The sequence below is a fragment of the Heloderma suspectum genome, chromosome 1, assembly GCF_057233095.1.
Source record: "Heloderma suspectum isolate Gila_16-S chromosome 1, 16-S_ref, whole genome shotgun sequence".
Lineage (NCBI taxonomy): Eukaryota > Metazoa > Chordata > Lepidosauria > Squamata > Helodermatidae > Heloderma > Heloderma suspectum.
Genome location: NC_139458.1, coordinates 223,979,751 through 224,003,164, shown reverse-complemented (window position 1 = coordinate 224,003,164; position 23,414 = coordinate 223,979,751). Strand labels below are relative to the sequence as shown.

The window sequence follows — 23,414 nt, the reverse complement described above, 5'->3', positions numbered from 1 at the left end:
TAGACTACAGCGACCAAATAAGGAATGGGAATGGCGGCTCTCTATGGGGGCCGCCATTATCCGTACACACTTTTTTTTTTTAAAGTCACCCGTGATAGGCTACGTGACGATTCACGTAGCCTATCACGGCTGACTTTGCAAATCTTGCCGTGATAGGCTACGTGAATCGTCACGTAGCCTATCAGGGGACGTGTTTTTTTTTTTTCTTTCATTGCAATGGCGGGGGCGGCAGCCGGTCGAAAGACCGGCTGCCGCTCCCGCCCCGCTCGAACACCGGACGAACCGCCAGCTGGACCCGCCGCCGGGAGGGACATTCAGGGAAGGTAAGTCCCGTCCCGGGGGGGGCGGGGGGGCGGAGGATTTCTCCCCGAAACTTGTTCGGGGGGCCGAACACGTTGGCGCTCGGCCCCCCGAAGTTTCGGGGAGAAATTCTCCGCCATCCCTAGGCTACGTAAATATTTACGTAGCCTATCACGGCTCACTACAGGGATGCAAATGGCAGTGGCTACGACAGCCGCCACTTGTGTCCCTGCAGGGCTGCCCAGCAGCTGGATGTCCGGCTGCAGGCAGTCGGAGCCAGCTGGCGGCTCCACGGCTTGGCTGCGGAGCGGAGCCAGCCAGCCAGGATTCCGGGGGGAGGGACAGAGCACCTCCCCACCACCACGGATTGCCCAGCGCAGAGCTAGGTAGCGGTTTCGTACATCCCTACTTCTCGCCCACACGCGCAGCTGGCCCGAGGTGGACGAAAGCTGCACAGCTCCGGAAGCCATGTGCCCTCCACTACTGACGCCATGTAATAAGTTTGGGTCCATATCTTAAGAAGATAACAGGGTAGTTTTATTAAATAAAGTTATAACAACGAACAGATCTTTGCTGGAGCTCCCTCAGCCAGTTAGGGATGGCGGAGAATTCCGCCACAGATCTCAGTGAGGCTGAATGCCAGCGCATTTGGCCCCCTGGAACCCGTGGTGGAGCGAAGCCCCCCCACCCTCCGAAATGTGTGCGAAATGGAGCCTACCTGGTGCTGTTCGGTGAGCCTATCACAGCCTCCACAGGGACGCAAATGGTGTCCCTGCATTAGCCGTGATAGGCTACATAAGTATTTATGTAGCCTATCACAGCATTCCTGTGGAGGCGAATGGCGGCCACTGCTGCGGCCGCCATTCAAGGACCACTCACTGGCAAACAGCACCAGGTAGGCTCCGTTTCGCATGCGTTTAGCGATTTTGTAGCCTATCACAGCAAAAGTGGGGACGCATGGCGTCCCCTATGCCATTTACGTCCCTGCTTTAGCTGTGACAGGCTACGTAAGTATTTATCACGGGCTAGCATAGGGACGCAAATAGTGTCCCCTATGCAGGACGCCATTTGCGTCCGTAGCAGCCCAGCAGCGGCTGGAGGCCCCGCTGCGGGTTGGCCCGGCCAGCGGCTCCGCAGACTGGCCATGGAGCGAAGCCGGCTGGGCAGGATTCCGGGGGGGGGGGAGGAAAGGATTGCTTCCCCCCATCGAGGATTCCAGGGGGAGAAACGGATCACCTCCCCCCAACTGCGGACCCAAGCAGAGCCAGGTAAGCGGGGTTTCGTACACCCCTACAGCCAGTCCAGGCTCCACCTCCTCACCCCACTCTCTAGGTAATCTCTGTTGGTTAGGATCAAGTAGGGATGGCGGAGAATTCCTCCACGGATTCCAGTGAGGCCGAATGCACTGGCATTCAGCCCCCCAGAATCCGTGGTGGAACGGCCTCCTTGCATTTGTACTCATGTTTGGTAGGGCCATGCACAGGGGTGAACGAAAGTCGCTTACCTTTTCTCGCAGCTTTTTCGCGGTGGGGGGGAGCGCTTCGCTGCTCCCCCCGCGAAGTTCAGGCCGGGGGGGGAAGCTTCCCGCCTCGCCCAGCCGAAATTCAGGCCGGGGGGGGAGGCTTCCCGCCTCGCCCGGCTGAAATTCAGGCCGGGGAGGAGGCTTCCCGCCTCGCCCGGCCGCGAACACGAAAGTAAAAAAAAAAAAAAAAAAAGTCCCCTGATAGGCTACGTGACGATTCACGTAGCCTATCACGGCTAGATCTGGAAAGTCAGCCGTGATAGGCTACGTGAATCGTCACGTAGCCTATCACGGGTGACTTTAAAAAAAAAAAGCGCGTACGCGAATGGCGGCCCCCATAGGGAGCCGCCATTCGCGTTCCTTATTTAGTTGCTGTAGTCTACGTCAATGTTTACGTAGACTACGGCGAAAATAAGGGCAACGCTTATTTATAAATAAGGGCAAATAGCGTTGCCCTTATTTTCGCCATAGTCTACGTAAACATTGACGTAGACTACAGCAACTAAATAAGGAACGCGAATGGCGGCTCCCTATGGGGGCCGCCATTCGCGTACGCGCTTTTTTTTTTTTTAAAGTCACCCGTGATAGGCTACGTGACGATTCACGTAGCCTATCACGGCTGACTTTGCAAATCTTGCCGTGATAGGCTACGTGAATCTTCACGTAGCCTATCAGGGGACGTGTTTTTTTTTTTTCTTTCATTGCAATGGCGGGGGCGGCAGCCGGTCGAAAGACCGGCTGCCGCTCCCGCCCCGCTCGAACACCGGACGAACCGCCAACCGGACCCGCCGCCGGGAGGGACATTCGGTGAAGGTAAGTCCCGTCCCGGGGGGGGGGCGGGGGGCGGGGGGGGCGGAGGATTTCTCCCCGAAACTTGTTCGGGGGGCCGAACACATTGGCGCTCGGCCCCCCGAAGTTTCGGGGAGAAATTCTCCGCCATCCCTAGCCATGCACCATTTTGGTCCAAAGCCCGAATAACGAGTCAAAGCAGGCTGCTTCAGAGGTGCCTCTGCATCATACGAGGCAGAGCAGAATAGCAATGAGGCAAGCCAAAGTGAAGTAGCTTATATACAAAGTGCCTTGTCTGACTCAGTGATTTGTTCTGAGCAACCCAGTCAGCCTGGCGCCAAAAGTATCAACTTGAGAAAGTTCAGTGAGGGGCTAAGGAGGTGGGAGGAGGGAAGGGGGGAGGAGGAGGAGAGATGGAGGGAGGGAGCTTTGGCAAATGGAAACTCTAGTTGCCAAATCAGGTTTGAATGTAACCCAGCAATCTCCAATCAGTGACAGTGGTGGAGGAGAGGGGGGAAGACTGAATAACTGGAGAAAAACGGCTGCATTTCAGAGACAGAAATCATTCTGGTAGTGTTATTTAGGGATGTGAGAACCCACCCGTCTAGGTTCTCTCTGGACACCCCCCAGCCCCTGCTCTGCTCGCTTGTCCCTCCACCTCCACCGTGATCGACATGTTTTTAAAAAACATGGTGACTGGAAGTCTGTGTGCACAAAGAATCATAGAATCATAGGATTGGAAGGGGCCTATAAGACCATCGAGTTGAACCCCATGCTCAGTGCAGGAAGCCTGATTCCCAGGCAGTCTCCCACCCAAGTACTACCTAGGGATGTCGGAGAATTTCTCCCCGAATCTTCGGGGGGCCGAGCGCCAACGCATTCGGCCCCCTGAAATTCTCCGCCCTCCCGCCCCCCCCCCCGGGATGGGACTTACCTTTGGCGAATGACCCTCCCGGCGGCGGGTCCCAGCAGCGGTTCGGCGGCGGTTCATCCCGGGCGGGGACGGCGGCCGGTCTCCCGACCGGCTGCCGCCGCTGCCATTGCAAAAAAAAAAAAACTAAAGTAAAAACAACAACACACACCCGTGCATAGGCTACGTAACGATTTACATAGCCTATCACGGCTAGATTTCCAAAGTCAGCCGTGATAGGCTACGTAAATTGTCACGTAGCCTATCACGGGTGACTTAAAAAAAAAAAAAGCGCGTACGCAAATGGCGTGCCCTTATTTTCGCCGTAGTCTATGTAAATCTTTACGTAGACTAGACGTGCCAAAATAAGGAACGCAAATGGCGGTCCCCATGGGAGCCGCCATTTGCATACGCGCTTTTTTTTTTCAAAGTCACCCGTGATAGGCTACGTGATGATTTACGTCGCCTATCACGGCTGACTTTGGAAATCTAGCCATGATAGGCTACGTAAATCGTCACGTAGCCTATCACGGGGTCTTTTTTTTTTTTTTTACTTTTTGTTTTGCGGCCGGGGAGACGGGGCACTTCTCCCTGGCCTCAATTTCGGCCAGGCGAGGCGGGAAGCCTCCCCCGCAGCCTGAATTTCGGCCGGGCAAGGCGGGAAGCCTCCCCCCCTTCGCCTGAACTTCGGGGGGAGAAGCGAAGCACCACCCCCCTACCGCGAAGCCAAGCTGCGAAAAGGTAAGTGACTTTCGTACATCCCTAGTACTACCCAGGGCTTAGCTTCCAAGAGCATAGACCTATATGCAAAAAGTGCTGTGAATCACCCAGGCAGGAGGAGGAGGCACAGCGCATACTCCTGCCGCTTGCTAGCTGTCCCCTCCTCGTGAGCAGGAGACAGCTAGCACTCCTTGGGGGTATTTCCACCAGCAATTTACCCCCTCAAGTTGACAAGGCAGAGTGTGATCTCAAGGCTCCAATTCTCCTCTGTTTGGTTCATTGCATTAAGAAGAAACTACTTCCACTCTTCATTATAGAGACCCTGCAGGTTCAAATGGGGGCGGGTTTCTGTCTTTGTGTTTACTGTTCTCTTTCCCAGCACAAGCATATGCTTGTCTACTCAGAAGTAACTCCCATGGTGCTCAATGAGGCTTGCTCCTGAAATGCAGGTGCATCAGGGGAAAGGAGAAAGGGGGAGAGGGGGGCAAAGCCTCTCTTATGGGTTGAGCAGCCGCTGCCAGTCAGCTGACATTCACTCCAACCCCCACCCCGAAATATGTTCTGTGAAGCCATTTTTACTGCTACGGAGAACCTGCTCGTGGAGCCCTGCATGGACCACATCACAGCAAAGCTGATCCCTTTTAAAAAAATCCAGTAGTCCTCCATTAGCTTCTCCTTCCATTGTCAGAGAAACAGGGCCATAGTCAGCCAACCAGGCAGGAGGTGGCAGCGGCGGCGCAGGGCTGAGAGGTATGGCTCTTTGCTTTGAGAGTTTTTGTGGAAAAAATCAAATTTCAGCTGCACTGAGCACAAAAAGTAGTGGGCCAAACTGTCTGAAATTTGGCAGGTGGGATCCCATCCATGTCAGCAGAGAGGACTCCAAGTTTGTATTTTTCAGGCAAACTGAAAAAGTTATGGCCATTTGTGTTTTCCTATGCAAGTCAATGGGAAAACACCCAAACTGAGTGATCTGGATAGCCGACTCTCGCTTCGAATCCAGAACCGAGTCGAAGTCGAGAGGGTCCGAATTGGTCCAAGTCAAAGCGGGGCTGATTTGGAGGGTCTAGAGCAGCATCCGAAGTGAAGCGGAGGGTCCGTGCACAGCCCAAATTTTTGGTGCTGTGCTCCTTGCTGCTGGCTTCACACTGGACTGCCTCTGACTCCTCCAGCTTTCACCACCACAACCCAACAAGGTAATCTATGCCTCATTACCATCCAGGCTTGATTAGAGTAATGTTATACACATGGGGCTTTAACTGGAAAGTCTCTGGAAAATTCAGCTGGTGGAGAAAATGGCAGCTAGACTGTTGGCAGGGACTGACAGGTAGGTAAAAATCATTATGCCCATACTGCAGATAGTGTGTTAAAGCTGAGTGGCTTGCTACCTGGTGAGTTCGAGTTCGATCCTTAAAACTGAGGATGTTTTGCTTCATAGCTCAGCTACTACTACATACCAGCTTTCATTTACAAGTTTGGTTCCAAATCTAGTTGGGGAACCATTAACATAATATTTTCTTTAAGAGGAAGTTCTGTTCCTGTCCTAGGTCTGAGGCCCAGGGAAGAGGACTGCAATATGGTACTCACTGTCTGTTCTGGATCACATCAGGCAAGGCTGGAGTCCAATCAGGACTTTGGAAAGCACACTGCAGGAAGTGCTGGCTGGAGTATTCTCCCATAAGGAGGTGTTGTCTCAGCAAAGGACTGAGGCCTTAGGAAGGTTGGCAGAGGTCCGTCTTTCATTGGCTCCATCCCTGCTGGATGCTGACTGCAGTTCTTGAAGGGCCAGTGTCTGTTTCTGCAGTCTCATGCTCCAGCATGGCTGAGGAAGAAGCTTCAGGGGAGTCATTCTCAGAGTCAGATGATGGGAGAGCTACATCTTTAGATCAGGATGGAAGGGGTTGCTGAGAACTCCCCTGAAGTGGGGTGACCTCTGACCCATATAAATCCAAGTCCTCCTTGGATCAATGCAGAGCCTCAGAACCAGGGCACGTGACAATTCCTTTCATTTCACACATGGTGTGCATATTCACAATATTGTTATATGAGCCTAGGTTTCAAATTCTCACGATGTGCTGACTTTTCCCATGGCTAGATACTTCATATCTAGCAATGGCAACTACATCAACACCAACAATGGCAGCATCTAAGATAACCTGCCACCCATGGGTGCAGTGGGGCACAGAAGGGGCAAAGTGCATTTCTGGGATGGGGAATTACACTTTGAAACAGAAATAATGGCATATTTCACATTAATGTCATATCTAAGATATTCCCATAATCTCATCCTAAGCATATTTTCTTTGAAGTAAAACTCATAGATTTTGAAGGAGTTAATTTCAGGTCAGCATGGTTAGCCTTATATTAATTTCCAATTTATGCTTCAGGTATAATTTAATGGTGAAAAAACATTTTACTGCAAGTAATATAGCAATGTGGGTAGTAAGCAGGGGTGGGGGAGAGAGCTATGCGTTGAGAGGAGGAGTTGTTTGTCCCCACCCACCCTGAGCCCATTATACAAACATTCACCCACAATAATGATTCCAATATTATAATGTTGAAAATAAAATTGAGGCAATATATAGTTTTGTGATTTCTTTCGAAGTCTCAGAAACAGATTCTCTACTTACTATTAAGTATAAAAATCAGAATCAACTTGGTGCTAAAATATAAGCCTTAAATGTTAAAGCTTAAAAAAATTAAAGGTTTTCTTTTACATTAAATGTGGAAAAGCCAATTGCTTTTTCTGTTTTCTGCTCTCAAGTAAATTATGAAAAACAGCTGACGTGCTGACTCAGTTCTGGCAAGGCATCCCGGGGCAACGTGTGAAAGAGAAAACCTTGTTTCAGAGATTCCTTCCCAAAAGGTGATCAGCAAGGAGGAACTTTATTTTGAAATGCTCATGCAAAACTGTGGGATGGAGGCAACGCTGGAACTGTGACATCATCCTGCACACAGGGGCCAGAAGAAACAGCCATTCACAGTTTGAGCAAGTCTGCTTTTCATTTACAGTTTGGGTCAGTCAGTGAGGAGGCCTTGATTGTAACACTAGAGACAATCCACTTCTGAGCTGCATCTTCCACCAAAGGCAGCTCGATTCTCCACTGCGCGGACCCAACTGGAAGAACTGCAAGTGGGGAGATAGATATATTCGGAATCCCAACTTCCTCTCTTTCGCTGTGGAGAAAAGCACTGGGGGAGAAATAGGGGAATTTAGCCAAATGAAGAAATGAGTTCAATGTGCAAACAACTCCCTGAATAAGGCCCTGGAATCCCTAATTTTAGACACTCAGGGGTAAGTGTTTTCATTGTACTTTACTGTAAAAGGAACACTGTAATCTGACAATTTGATTCTGAGTTGTGTGTCGGTAGGGTGAGTTCAGGGAGTGGGAGCAGCCAGGAGGGAACTGTAGCTGTCTGTCTCTTGTAGCTGTCTTGCATACCTGAGTGGGACAATCCCATCCATCGAGGTGACAGACAGTAGCAGAGCTTGTCTCTCTGTGTGTGGGCACTGCAGGATGGCCTGGGGGTGGGTTTCTGTCCCTTGGCTGGGGGGGTGGGGGTGGGGGTGGAGGGGTGGGGTGGGGAAGGAGTTCAGTGAAGGCTGTGAAGGGAGAACTGGCAAGAAAAGCAGGGAGAGAGGAGGGGGTGTAACTCCCACTCACACCTGAAGTAGAATATTTCTGCAGACTGCAGTTACCTACGATGTGCGTTTCCTCCTACTCCTGTGAATTCAGTTGGCGTGTTGGCTCTAGGACCTGAACAGATTATTGTGCTTGCAGTATGAGGGGGTTGGGGAGAGATGGCAATGGAGTGAGTTGTTGAGGAATTTAGGCATTTACTCTGGACGAGCAGCAGATTCAAAATACACACACCAGGGCAAGTGATGTTTTATTTACACTGTCACTGCTGTTTGATGAGGCTTTCATGTTCCACCCAGAGTTGTGCTGAGGTGTCAAGTCTGAGAAGCTCTAAGACAGAGAATGTTAAACTCAGGAGAGGATCCCCAAGAAGGTTCAGGACCCAAAAGGTCTACTAAGCAAGAATGTACCTGGGGTCCTTGGAAAGGGGCTCATCCCGAAATGACTTCAAGCCTTTTCCTTTAGAAAAAGTGTATTAAGACCTGGCCTCTGCATGGATCCAAAAGGAGTCCAAGGATTTCTTAGGAGGGCAGAGCCCTGGATAGTCTCCAACAGCATCTGTGTGAAGGGGTGCCTGGGGAAAATTCCATGCTGGAAAAACAAAGTCCAAGTGCACAGATGGGGTGTATAGAGCAAAAATTAAGCAATAACCATGGCTGTTCTTGCTTGAAAATATCTCACCTGTGTGAATTAGCAAGAGTAGTGGAAAGCAAAGGTAAGCAAATATGTTCCAGGAAGCTGCTTTGGAAGTGCCCTGGAGCACACTGGTGTCATCTAAGGGATAGGATAGGACAGCAACCTGGATGCATGAGTAGAATGCCCAATTATCTGTTTTATGTCCATTTCTCCCTTTTCCCTTCTGATCCATCCCTCCATGTTGCCAATGCATTCACAAATGAGTTTATCTTGAGTTTGGCCTTTCATATTGAGCTGTGGTTTAGGTGTTTATCATCATAATCATATCCCATATTGAACAACAAAAAGTCTCATCATGGGACAGGGACACACCTGTTGGCTGCTGAGAAAAAGCTTCTCATCACAGCTCTTCTGTGTTAAAATGCAGACTGAAAAAAACTCCACCTCTTTCCTTGCAAAATGACCATGCAGCTCTACAAGGATATTAAGTGGAGATCTGCCAATTGAGCCCTAGATCTATCTGTGGGACCAGGACCTTTGATGAAAATCCTAGTCCCTCTTAGAGTTTCATTCAAGCTGGAAACTGCAATTAAGCTAATTGGTGTATCTGGGAATGTTTATAATGGGGCTGAAATGATTTTGAAAAATGGAATTCAAAACTATTCTTTGTGCCCATTTACTTGTTATTCCGATTAAGGCTTCAGTCCCATACACACTTACATGAGAGTAAATTCCATTGAACACAGTGGGACTTACTTCAGTTCCAGGTAAGCAGGCATGGCATTGCACTGAAAATCTATGGGTTTAAGAATGCAGATTTCCCACTGAAGTGTACAGTTTGCAAACATTTTCAAAATACAGATATCAATATTTAATGCAGACTCCAGCATCTGAAAACTCAAAATTAAGTGGAAAATTTAGGGCCTTGGCAAAATGACAAAATGTTGTTCTAGTGGCCAAGTTCAAGACATGACCTAAGGAGTTAGATTTGCAACCCGAATCCCTTGATGTGCAAGTACATGCAACATTTCATTATTTTGCTTTACCACTTTTTGCAAGATTCTCTCTCTCTCTCTCTCTCTCTGGGTCAGCCTCAGTCTACCCATCTGCAATATGGGGGTAATAGTACCTAACATGACTGTTGTATGGATTACCAAGCCAGTGCCTGCAGAGCCAGTGTCAAGGCTGGGCACCTGCTGAGGGCCCACACCCAGCAGGGACCCACTGCCAAGACTCTCCTGGACTTGCTCCTCCTCTCCATCACTGCAACCTGGCTCTCACCCTGGCCCAAACAGAGGTGGTGAGGAAGAGCAGCAGTAGATGCCACTGCCTGCCTGCTCTCTGGCTCTCTGCCTGTCAGGCAAGCAGGTGGCAGCAATGATGAGAAAGAGAATGAGGCGCAATAGCAGCCAGTGACAATGGCGGTGAGAAGGTAGGCTCGCTGACGGAGGGAGCTCATTGAGGATGTCTTGATCCAGGGCCCTCAGAAACCTGGAGCTGGCACTGAGTATATGTAAAGCACTTTGAATACTGAAGGCAATATGTATTATCCTAGTGCTATTGTACAAGAAATAAAAGTGTAAGATCCTAGTTTATTTCTAGTGCCTTCCTTGGAACTATGCGCTGGTTGCAACGTAAATGAGAATAGCATACAGTTGTCAGGGTAAAGGTTTCAACAATGTATAAGAGTGGGCTTGGGCAGTGATTCTTGGGATGGGAACTGCAGTGTTTTTGTTTGTGAAATGTTGCAGGGTATGTGGAATAAGGAGCAGGAGAGTCCACTCTGCTCTGCTAATGCTGCCTGTGACATTCCTGATGTGGCCTGTCGACCAGTGTCCCCAACTTTTTTGGACTCATGGTCATGGGCACATTTGGGAATATGAGAAGTCGTTGGGGGCCCCACCACAAAATGGTGCCCATGGTGGATGTGGCTAGTTGCATAATGGCTGCCATGGGGCCTGGCTATAGAGGGGCAGGGAAGAGAAACAGTGAAGCTAGAGGCCGGGAGGGAAGGAAAACAGCAAGACAAAGAGGTAGAGAAAGAGCAAGGCTAGAGGGTGGGAGGGGTAGAAACAGTGAGCTACAGAGGTTGGGGGAACTAGCAGGGCTAGAGGGAGGGAGAGAGGGAGGGAGGGGGAAATAGCAAGGCAAAGGGGTAGAGGGGAGAGAAAGAGCAAGGCTAGAAAGGGAGAGAAAGAAGTCTGCCCTAACACTTTTCTTAAAATAATTTTTTTGAAGGGGGCAGGGACTAGGGAGGGGAATGCTACGTGGGTGCTGTTGGAGGTCTCCACCGGTGCCATGGCAGGCATAGCTGCTTCACTGGGGACCCTCGCTGTAGACTCTGAACACATTTCGCACTCATTGGAGCCTGACTCTAATCTCAGTATGGTACAGCTTTTTTAGCTTGTAGAGATGGTTGTTGGATTGAGGCCATTATGTTTGCTTAGCCAATAACAATAACAGTATTCTATATTAACAGAACAGTGGTGATTCCTTGTGATTGAAGTTCATTGACTGCAATCAGTGCAGCCACATTTATGGTAGAGAAAATCATCATCTCTGGGGTGTGGGGGGATGGTGGATTTGTGTTTGTTTTTTCCATGTTACAATTACATTGCCCAGAGTTGGGGAATCTCTAGTCTGTGGGCCAATTTGGGCCCACCAGGAGGCCCCTGCTCCAGGCTGCTCCCGCTCAGAAGGGGGGGAAGGTGATGGCGGAGCAGAGTTGGCTGCACACTCAGCCAATGCTTCAAGGTACCTTCTGAGTCCACTCCACTCCTCCCCTCGTGTTTCCTGTACTGGGAAAGTGAAGGAAGAGTGATGCCGCTGCACATTCAGCCTGCATTTTGAAGCAATAGTTGATTCCCAAAGTTGGGACTTGACCTCAGCTCCTCAAAGCATGGACTGTGTCCACTTTGCCCTCCCGCCACATTCCCCGTGTGGAGAACATGAAGGAGGAGCAAAGGTGGTGGTTTGGTGCGCTTTGCTCCGCTTGGGCTTTTCCCAGCCAGGGAAAGCTCAGGCAGAGTGCAGCTGGCTCCCCGACTGAGGCAGCGACCAGAGGAATGCTTGATGTCAGGGTTGGAACTGAGCCCATAGAGCCCCAAAGCAGCTCTGATTCTGAGGAAGAGCTACTACAACCCATGGGAGGGGAGCCCGCTCATCTATCAGAGGCACAGCTGCATGGAAAGTGCCCCCTGCTCGCATTCCTGAGAGAGATAGTGACCCTGGCAGCGAAAGAGCGGGAGTTCGGTTGTTGCTAGACACAAGGCGCCGGTGCAGAGAGAGGCGCGAGGTGGAGGGCGCCAAGAGGCAGCGCTCAGCCCACTTGGCGCTACGGCAACAGCTGCGCCCCGATGCCCCACGGGTAAGGGGGGGAGCCTCCCCTCCTAGCCCATAAGTTTCAGAGCTTTCCTGCCCTTCTCCTCAAAACGGGGACCAACTGCGTAGATGGAGCTTAGGTTACCCTGTTAGGATACCCTGTGCAGTTCTTTGCTTAGTCGCTGGCAATTAGCATCTGAAAGAGTCATTAAGTTGGAAAGGAATAAAGCCTTGGAGAGAATCCTTTTTGTCTGCGTCTTGTCTGGGCTACTGGAGGGGACTTTTAAGAGGCAGCTAGGGTGCTCCTGACACTTGATCTGGGAGCTGGCTTTGCTCCGCCCTGGCTTTCCCTGGCTGGGAAAAGCCCAGCCAGAGTGAAGTGGGTTCCTCAACACTTTGTCTGGGGACCTGATGACATCAGGGGACGGGCCCTGCTGGTGCTGTCACAGATGAGCCCCCCCCCCCCGACATAATCTGGCCCATGGGGGCGGTCTGGGGGCAATCTAACTCCCAATGGTTCCCCACCAATGTTTAGTGCTAAAGCCTAAAACTGAGGGAGTACTGGCCCTAATAGGAAGCAAGAGAATTGCATTGCTAGGAGCTCTGCTTATGGGAGCTAATCTCCCGCCCACTCTTGTTCCTGCATTGCACCACGGTGCGAACATCCAGTTTTCCCATGTTTGCATGTTTGCTTGCTTACACTTACACTTTCAGGTGAAAATAGTGAAAAGTGTCTCCTAAGGGTAGAGGTAGCCACAAGTGGATGCAGGAAGCCAGCTTCTACTTCTTATATGTGACTGGATGGCAGTTTCCTCCGCATGCATAACTGTACCTGGCTTTATGGAGGCCTACAAATGGAACACAAGAGTATGGAATCTAATCCTTTTAGTGGATCAATCCTGTGTTGCAAAAAGAAGGAATAGATGTAACAGGCCTGCGTTGGATGTATGAATGTTGCAGGGTGAGGTAGAAACATGCTGACAGGGAGTCAGCTGTAAACTGCCAAGGGCTTAGAAAGCTAAACCCGGGTTTCTCCTTTGGTAGATTTCTGTTATGACTCATCTCTGAGAAGGCCATGGCAAACTCCTTGTCATTTTCTCTAGTAGCGCTCCCTTCCTGATCAGTTCCCTGGGTGAGAAAGATATTCCTGGCCAAAACCTGTTTCCTGACTCTGCCCCTAGCCCATCACCACTCCTGACCAAAACTGGAATGGCCCAAGTCCCATTCATTCCAGTGGTTTCAGTGGGATTTTGATTGGGAGAGAAACTCTGCCAGACCCTTTGTGGCTTTTCCCCCCATGGTGATTCATAGGCGCCTTACAATTTTTAGGCCTGAGGAAGGCTATGCACGGACCCCTATAATTTCCCCCCACTCCTCTAACTCTTAGTAATGGTTCCCATCAAGTCACTCTCTTTCTAGGGAGACAAAACCTGCTCTCTCTCCCTTTTCCTCCCCGCTGCCCGCCCTGCTACATCCTCACAAGCTGCTTGGCAGTGGAGGGAAGGAAACCACCCACAAGAGTTGTGACTATGATGTCTCATGGAGAAGCAGATCCAGGGAATCCTTCCCACCCCCTCAGCTTCCCCACAGGCGCTGTCTGGTGAATCATATCATCATTGTGAATGCAGTTTTTAATCCAATGCCCTGATCCCTTGCCTGGAAATTTATAAAAATCCTATTGCTTGGACTGATAGGCCAAGTTTTAGCAACCATTTCAGGCTCCTATTACAATATATTTATTGCTTCCTCACTGGTTTTAAACAATGGAGTGCTCAGTTTGGGGGGTTTCCTCCCCCCCATTTTGTTGGCCTTCTGGTCAGATTTCATATTTTAAGTGCAGGCTCTGTACTCTTAAACGTGTTGTTATAAATTTGTTCAGACTTAAATAACCTGACATGAAAATTAGCCATTTCAGGGCTTCAGAAATGTTGGCCTGGCTTCCTACCCCAGAATTTGTGATCACCACCCACCACACACCCAGTTCTTCTGTATGTACCTGGTCCTGAGAATGTGGAGAAGGGGAGGGGTCTCTCTTATCACAGTTCGCTTTGGACCATGCAGCAGCAGGAGGGGACACAAGCAGCAAGCTCCCCACAGCTCAGCAGCATGGCACAAGGAGCCCCTCCCCACCCTGCCTCCAACTAGGCAGGGGGGAGCAGGGGCCTCTTATGAGTGTTGAGAAGGTCCCTTGCCAAAGAGCCAGGAGCTCTTGCCCCTGGGAAGCTGCTGAGTGGATTTATGGAAGCAGGAAAAACCATGCCTATATATCTATTAACAGATTTATGTTCATTATTTGTTTTACCATACTTTCTTGTATTATTTCTCTGTGGCTTAAGGAGAATCATGAAGAATACATTGGTGGAAAATATCCATGTATATGTATGAAAGCCTGTTCTCAACATTACCTTCCACTCTTACAGTATGTTAGGGCTATTCACTTTTTCACCCTCCATGCATTCACTGAAGACGTGAAGGGGAAGCAGGACCACACAATACTGGTCTGACAAGGGACCTATGTGCATACAGAGGTACACACATTGGTCCCTTTCACACTAACACTGTACGTATGGATATTGGGGTGGGGGTGGGAAGCATCCATCTATGCATACATACAGAACCCAGTGCAGGGCTGCAGAGGTAGGGTCTGGTTTGATTCTCAGTAACTCCTACTGAGTTCTGTGGGGTAAAGCAAACTATCTAGAACACAATTGACCAAGGAAAAGGCCTGCTTTTTCTCATTCCAGTTGCTGGGATTACCAGGGGGTAGATTCCACTCCCACTCCAGTGGTGTCCCTGAATGCATGCCTTTACTTTCTCACATGTAAGTGCATGGCTGCCTTCCTATGGGGAAGAGTAAATGTTATAGTGATGGCAACACCCCACCACCAACAAGCAAGCAGTGCCCCTCCCCTCTTTCTTGCGTGCAGCTCCACTGTTGTTGGGGAGGCTCAATCTTCCTTCTTCCCCACGCAAAACTCCAGAACCATATTTAAGCTGCGGGAGGATGCACTGACATACCACCCAGTCTTTCACAAATGAAAATAGGGGAACTCCTGGGCATGAGCAGGTGTGGCTATGCCTGGAGTCTAGCAAACCAAAGCCAAGGACTGGTGGGCAACAGTCAAGCAATACAATCCAGTTTCAAATGTGACCCAAGTAGAAAGTGAGAAATAAAAGTTCCTGCAAGCAGATGGTTCCAGGTGACAAAAGCACTGAAGCAAGACACACACCAGGCAGCAAGTCAAACACACACAGAATAGTGTGTTGGTTGGTGGCCCAGGTATGCCCCTATCTGGACAGGGATAACCTGGCTTCAGTTGTCTGTGCTCTGGTAATCTCCAAGTTAGATTACTGCAATGCACTCTACGTGGGGCTGCCTTTGAAGACGGTTCAGAAACTGCAGCTCGCGCAAAATGTGGTGGCCAGATTGCTAACAGGGACCAGAAGGTCCGAACATATAACACTAATTTTGGCCTACTTGCACTGGCTGCCTGTACATTTCCAAGACTACTTCAAGGTGCTTGTTTTGGACTATAAAGCCTTACATGACTCGGGACCACAATCTCTGTCAGAGCGCTATGTATGAACCTATCCCACAGATAGCTAACCCACTTCACACTGGCTGCATTGTCACTGAATGGTAAACTAGGATTCCAGGGATTTCTGACTTACCATCAACAAATTCCATGATGGAATAAATCCAACAACAAAACCAAGAATAAAAACAAATGTTGTTCTAAGTTCTTGGAACAAAGCCAAGAACAAATCCTGGTTTATGAACCTGGCTTGTAGGAGGCAGAACAAGCCAGGATCACTGACATGTCAAACAAACCATTTTAGTTTATTTGTAGGGCTGTGCACTGCTTCAGCTTGAAGCTCAAGTTCTGAGCCGAAGCGGGGTGCTTCGGGCTGCTTCTGAGGCATGGCGGAGGGGATATGAAGTGGCATGAAGTGGGCTGCATCGCTCCAAAACACTCTGGTGGCATTTCAGAGCGATCCAGAAGCCCAGCCACGCCACGGCCACTGCCAAGCCCCCAGCTCCTTACCTGGGCCCTTGGGATGCACACTGCGGCCCTTGTCCTATTCCAGGGAGTCGCCATTGCTTAAATGGCAACTCCCCGTATTTCTGGAAATAGATTCTGTGCCATTTGCACAGGATCTATTTCCATAAATGCAAGGAGTCGCCATTTTAACAAAGGTGACTCCCTAGAACAGGAAGAGGGCTGCTGGCGCGCGTCCCAAGGGCTCAGGAGCTGGTGATGATGGTGGCAGTGACGACTCCCTGGAGCAGGAAGACGGCTGCCTGCACACATCCCAAGGGCTGAGGTAAGGAACTGGGGGGCTCACACAGTGCAGCAGGGGCAGCGGGGGGAGAGCAAAGCTGGTCGGGGGAGCCCTGATGCAGCCCAAAGTGTAGCGGGCCCACCTTAGAAGCCCCAAAGCGGCCTTCAAGGCAGATCGGTGTGTCCCTGCACTGCACAGCCCTATTTATTTAGTCACAGTAGCAGGTGGAGCCAAGCCGGAGCAAATGGGCTCTGTGTACCAGTATGTAGCTTGTCCATAGCAAGCCTGGTTTACTGTTCCATGCAAATATGGTGGTTGTTTCCTAGGGAAAAGCCCAAAGTCACAACAAATGTGCTTGTATAGCTGCCATGCATTTCAATGGGCCTTGTGCAGAAGACTTTTCCCCATGATGAGACTGTGCCTTGTATTGCCACTTCACCAGCGGACACGTGAGTTGTTCTAGTTCTGCATCCGTCAAGATCAAGATGCCATCCGCTGGACTGAACTAGTTCTGTTGCCTGTTTTCTCTCTTGTGATTCAGAAGCCCAGCCTTGGAGTTCCATCATTTTTTCCAGATCCTAATGTTCTGTATTCCACATTAAGATGCTGAGTGGCATCGGTGGAGGGAGGGTGGTTGGTAAAATGTTACCGCATACAAAGACTTGTTGAGTTTTAAGGGAGTTCCCTGCTTCTTTCAGAAATATTCCTTTTCCTCTTACCAGTTTAGGCTGAGGTATCAGAAGGAGAAAACAGGTAAAGTTTAATTATAAATATGATTTACAAAAAACAAATAGAAGTCTATTTTATGACAGTGAGACATATATAACCTTTATCCTCCCTTGTTTTGTTTACTTGTAATTTTCCCTAGCATTGGCATGCATGAAAGCTCTGAGAAATGTGATGCAAGGAAATCTTGGCCTGTGTGTCTTGTGTTGGTAGAGGAAAGTGTGAGGGTGCAGAAATGAGATACTGAACAGAGAGCCTTGTATGCTAGACTTGGGTATTCCTGAGAAGAGTTCTAACTAGATGTAGCTTGAAGCCACTATCACGGAAATCACTTGTGCTGGTGGTCTCTCATCCGGATCGGCCTCCTAAAACTGTTTTGATGAGTCCAAGCTCTGCACCACTCCCTTCAGTCTCACCGTTTGGCGCTTGTGCCTATCTATCTACTCTTATCTCCACTGGCTAGCCCTGGCAATTTGCAAGGTTTGCAAGAGTGAACACACTTATGAATATTTCACCAGATCCCAAAGCCCAACCAAATGGCTATCTCAGGCAAGGCTGGAGTGCTGGGGTAAACTTAAAGGACAGGCCAGTATTTGATCTCATTGGAATTGGACAAAATTAGCACAAAGTGTGCTACATGTGCAAGGAGCAGCTTGAGTGTTACAACATTCAACTCCTCTTCCCCATGGTCTGTGAGAAACAGTTGTCCAGCTGGATTATAAGACCAAAGAATTTAGCAGATGGGGGTTTACTGCAAAGAGCCAGCAACCACATTTTGCAGCAGAGATTTCAGCAGGATTTCATTAGCTCCCTTACTCTTAGTCCCCTTAACAGATCTCAAATAGTTTTTTAATTTGGCTTTTAAAATAATTGTTACTATTTTAAGGTTGTTTTTAACATTTTACTATGCCTCTGTTTATGATGTTTGTTTTCTGAACTTTTGTAAATTGCCTTGGCTGGTTCCAACAAGGCAGTATAGAAATGCAGTAAATAATAAACAAACAAAAGAGTGCATTAGTCTGATTCAATGATGAAAGATTTTGGTCCATGATGGCTACAACAATGTGCTCAAACTAGAATGGAATGTATGATGTCAGCTTGTATTCATGGTGGAAAAGACAAGTACAAGTTGGATACAGGTTTACTCTTAATCATTTCCTTTGGTTGCTTCCAGACAGAGGGCTCCTAGCGCTACTAATCCAAAGGCATTGTGCACCTCTTAACAGTTTTTTTAGTGGACAGAAAAAAAGATGGAAAAGGAGATAGAAAAACACAGGAAGCTTACACATTGTCCGCCCACCTGGACAATGGGCGGGCATATTTTCCACCTGGAAAATTACATGAATGAGGCAGGGCATTTCATCTGGAAGGAGCCTTCAACATGTTCTGATCTTGAAATGCAGATTTAGAACAAAAAGGGACAATTTTCTCATTGCAAAAAAGGGGCCAAGCTAGGTATACTGGGGGCAGGCATATTTGTCTTATCACTTGTCTTCCTCATTCACATATGGAGTAGGGAGTGGGTCTACATTTAATATCAAGAGAGAAGCATGGGTGGGGAGAGCTGAACCCTCCCCACTTTTACTCCCCATGGCACAATCCATCACTGAAATACCCTTTTCCTCCCAGCCCACTTCCAATACTGAAAATGAGCCAGGCTAGGAGAAAAGAGCCTTGGTCAAGAGACTACAGGGAGGTAAGGCGAGGGAGTTCTCAGCTTTCTTCACGCACACATCCCTTTTAATGTTAAAACTAAACTTACACACACATGAATGGGGCAGACACATGACAAACATGGCTGCCCCCATGTTTGGCCTTAACTTGCTTTTAATGTAATGATCATTCAAATTCTCCAGGTGCATGCAAAAAGACCCAGCAACACAGCTTTTAGAAAGCTGGCAGAGAGATTAAGGGTACAGTAAATAATTATTTGAAAAATGATGTGTGTGTAGATTTCAGGGCTTCAGAGTCACAAAACAGAATAAGGATGAAAGGTACTTTAATTATTGGGGCTTCATAATGGAAACAATGTAAGCATTTTAGTCCATGCATTTGCCCTTACTTAGGTGATTTTGCTTGAATGGTTAATCTAATATTATAATGAGCTTGTGTAGTACATTGGCTAAGCCATTTTGCTGTAATCAGGAGGATAATAGCAGCTTGGGGGGTGTTTCCACCAGTGATTTACTCCAAGCCAGCAGCATGTTGAGGTCATTAGGGATAGATGACGTCGTGGTCATCCAGCAACCACCCCAGCGCTTGTCAGGGAACTGAAAAAACAGATTTCCTGAGACTTCTTAAAGTCTGATTCTTTTCCTTAAGTCTGGACCACCCCAGTATAGTTGCTGTGTGCCCCAGCCCCTGCATTTAGCTCTGGTATGCTAGCCCTGCCCAGGGGTGTGCCTTTCACCATGACCCCAGTCAAGGCATGTTTCCTCCCATTGTGCTGAATGAGACTTGCCCTGTCAGTGGCCACAGAAGTAACAGAGAACCCCCTCAATTGACATGGCACATTTTAAAGCCCAATTCCTTAAGTGTGATTAAGCGCAATCTCGAGGCTCCGATTCATTGCCTTAGGAAGTGAAGCTTACTTCACTTCACAGCTTCCTTATAGAGATCCTGTGTGTTAAAACTGGGGCTGGTTTCTGTCTCTTTCTCACAACAAACCCATTACTGTCTCCTCAGAAGTAACTCCCATTGTGGTCAATGAGGTCCTGGGGGTTAAAATGGGGGCTGGTTTCCATCTTTGTGTTCCCCCGCTTTCCCAGCACAAGCATGTGTGTGTCTACTCAGAAGTAACTCCAACTGTGCTCAATGAGACTTGCCCCTGAAATTTATTTTATTTTATTTATTTATTAAATTTATTAATCGCCCATCTGGCAGGTCACCCAGCCACTCTGGGAGATGTACAGAATATAATAAAACAGTTTAAAACAATAAAATTCTACAATAAAAATGTTTTCTAAATGCCTGCCTGAACAACCACATTTTTAATGCACGGCGGAAGCTCCCTAGGGAGGGGGCATGGCGGAGTTCCCTAGGGAGGGAGTTCCACAGAGTGGGGGCCACCACAGAAAAGGCCCTCTCCCTCGTCCCCACCAGTCTAGCTCTCCTGGCTGATGGGACAGAGAGAAGGCCATCGAGGCAGATCTTGTTAAGTGGCCTGTCTAGTGTTGCTGGAGGCGCTCCTTAAGATAGGCTGGGCCAGAACCGTATAGGGTTTTAAAGGTCAAAACCAACACCTTGAATTTGGCCCAGAAAACAACTGGTAACCAGCGCAACTCCTTCAGCACTGGAGTGATGTGATCTCGCCAGCGGCTGCCTTTAATCAGGCAAGCCATGGCATTCTGTACCAGCTGCAGCTTCCAAACCGTCTTCAGGGGTAACCCCACGTAGAGCGCATTACAGTAGTCTAAACGAGAGGATACCAGGGCATGTACTACCGATGGGAGCAGATGGTCGGGAAGGAAGGGGTGCAGCCGCCGTATCAGATGGAGTTGATACAGCGCTGTCCAGCTCACAGCTGACACCTGAGCCTCCATAGACAGCTGGGAGTCCAAAATGACCCCCAGGCTGTGCACCTGGTCTTTCAAGGGTAGCCGTACCCCATTCAACACCAGGTCAACATCCCCCAGCCTCCTGTTGTCTCCCACCAAAAGTACCTCAGTCTTGTCAGGGTTCAGCTTATTTGTCCCCATCCAGCCACTCATCGTCTCCAGACATTTGGACAGGGATCCACAGCCAACCCTGGTGAAGATTTGAATGAGAGGTAGAGCTGCGTGTCATCCGCATATTGATGACACCGCACCCCAGACCTCCTGATGATAGCCCCCAGCAGCTTCACATAGATGTTAAATAGCATTGGAGAGAGGATGGAACCCTGTGGTACCCCACAAGTGAATGGCCACGGGCCCAAAATCTCCTCTCCCAGTGCTTCCCTCTGGTACCTGCCGGAGAGGAAGGACCGGAACCATCTTAATACGGTGTCTCCAATGCCCAACCCCTCCAGGCAGTCCAGGAGGATACCTTGGTCAACGGGATCAAAAGCCGCTGAGAGGTCGAGGAGAACAAGGAAGGAGCATTCACCCCTATCCAGAGCCCTGCTCATATCATCCACCAAGGCAACCAAGACCGTTTCTGTCCCATGCCTAGGGATGGCAGAGAATTTCTCCATGAATCTCGGGGAGGCCGAATGCCAACGCATTCGGCCCCCCGAAATTGGCGGTGAAATTCTCCGCCCCCCCCCGGGATGGGACTTACCTCCTTCAAATGTCCCTCTCGGCAGCGGGTCCCGGCAGTATTTCGGCGGCGTTTCGGCGGGGGCGGCGGCCAGTCTTCCGACCGGCCGCCGCCGCTGCCGCCGCCGCTACAAAGTAAATGTAAAACACACACACACACGTGATAGCCTACGTAACGATTTACGTAGCCTATCACAGCTAGATTTCCAAAGTCAGCCGTGATAGGCTACGTAACAATTTATGTAGCCTATCATGGCTGTCTTTGGAAATCTAGCTGTGATAGGCTACGTAAATCAAAGCCTCCCGCCCGGCCTGAATTTTAGCCAGGCGAGGAGGGAAGACACCCCCCGCTCGCATGAACTTTGGTGGGAGTAGCGAAGCACCTCCCCCCCCACCGCGAAAAAAGCTGCGGGACAAGGTAAGTCCTTTTCGTACATCCCTAGCTACAGGCCGCCTCTTGCTCACTAACTTTATCCACAGCGTGCGGAGTAACAGTCCTAATCTGATCAATTTTATCTGCAAAGTGCCTTGCCAAGGCCTCACAGGAGACCTTAGAATGCTCCAGTGGTTCCAGAGCCACAGGACCGACCAGGCTCCGGACCACTTGGAACAGCCTCCTGGGACAGCACTCTGCAGACGCAATAGAGGCAGCAATATATTCCTTTTTTGCTGCCTTCACCGCCACGTGATAGGCTGAAGATACAGCTCTAGCCCGTGTCTGATTGCCTTTGGAGCGAGACTTCCGCCACCGGCGCTCTAGCCGTCTCACCTCCTGTTTTAGAGCTCATAACTGCGGATTGAACCATGGTGCAGTCCGAGCCCTGTTCAGGGGGAGAGGGCGTTTCGGAGCCACCCGATCTAATGCCCCAGTGATTGCGGCATTCCAGCCACCCACTAGGGTCTCGACTGAGTGGCCGTTGGTGTACCCCAAGCACGTTCAGGAATCCATTCGGATCCATAAGACGCCTGGGGCATACCATTTTAATGGGTCCTCCACCCCTGCGGAGGGGTTGTGGAACAGAGAAGTCTAACGTCACCAGATAGTGATCTGACCATGACAAGGGGGTGGTGGATATACCCCCGACTTCCAGAGCACTCCCCGCTTCTCCAGAAACAAACGCAAGGTCTAGTGTATGACCGGTTGCATGGGTGGGCCCAGTTAGAATATGGTGCAGCTCCCAGGAAGCCACGGTCTCCATGAAGTCCCAAGGTGCTCCTGTGAGGATGGCCTCTGAATGTACATTGAAGTCCCCCAACATCAGTAAGTTAGGGGACTGTACACGCACATCAGAGACCACTTCAAGCACCTCGGCCAGGGAGTCAGTCGTGCAGTGGGGTGGACGGTACACGAGCAGAATCCTCAGACTGCCCTTCGGGCCCAGCCTCCAGTACATGCACTCAGCAATCTTGGTCTCCCGGAGAGGGGGTCTGGTGAAGACCAAGGACTCTCAGTAGATAACAGCTACTCCCCCTCCCCGATCCCCAGCCCTCAGCTGCTGTGCATAACCCGGCTGGGCACATGGCCACCAGAGTTGGAGCAGCAGCCTTGGCCAGCCAGGTCTCCGTAATACATGCCAGGTCTGCACCCTCATCCAGGATCATGTCATGGATGAGGGAGGTTTTCTGGGTAACAGACCTGGCATTGCAGAGCAGCAAACGAAGGCCAGAAGATGGGGTCATGCCTCCCCCAGCCATCCTTTGGCTCTGGACAGGCCCGGAGCAGGGGACAGATACTACACATCTCTCCCTTGTTCCCCTTACCTGGCATGGCCTGCCCCTAGCACTCCACCAGCGCCTGCTGCCCAGCCTCAGTATCTTCTGGCCCCCAACACTCCCCCCACTGCCTCCATCAGGTGGACACATGCCCCCTCGCTCCCGCCTATCAGGCAGGCTACCCACCCCTAAAAACTCAACAGAACCCCCCAGAAATTAAACAACAACAACAACTAAAAAATCCCCTTAAAAATAATGCCAGGCAGGACGAGTCCACAGTAGTGATGGTGGTGCCAGTGCTGCTGCTGCTGCTGCTGCTGCTGCTGCAGCAGCAGCAGCAGCAGCAGGCCCAGCAGCAGCAGGCCCGCCTCTTCCCCGGTGGTGGCGGTGGTGGCCTCTCCTGCAGACCCTGGCTCTCCCAGGCCACCTCAGCCAGCCAGCTTATGTAGCCCCTCCAGGGAGGGCAGGTGGAGCAGCACAGCTGGCTCGGTACCTGGGGGCCTGGTCCTGCAGGGACTGGCGGTCTGCCAGGCAGAAGTCTGCAGGGGAGGCCTGGTGGTGGTGGCGGCAGCAGGCACACCTCTTCCCGGATGGTGGCAAGTTCTCCTGCAGGCTCT

At 50.0% G+C, this 23,414-nt stretch overlaps 1 protein-coding gene across 1 annotated transcript in view; it reads left to right on the top strand.

The window, feature by feature from the left end:
* The first annotated feature begins 7,285 nt into the window (after window positions 1–7,285).
* The window catches only part of COL6A3 (collagen type VI alpha 3 chain), a 157,600-nt gene continuing 141,471 nt past the window's right edge, over window positions 7,286–23,414 (top strand). Inside the window, exon 1 of the mRNA XM_084820265.1 lies at window positions 7,286–7,533. The gene's annotated coding sequence lies outside the window, so the exon portion shown is untranslated. The remainder of the gene's footprint in view (window positions 7,534–23,414) is intronic.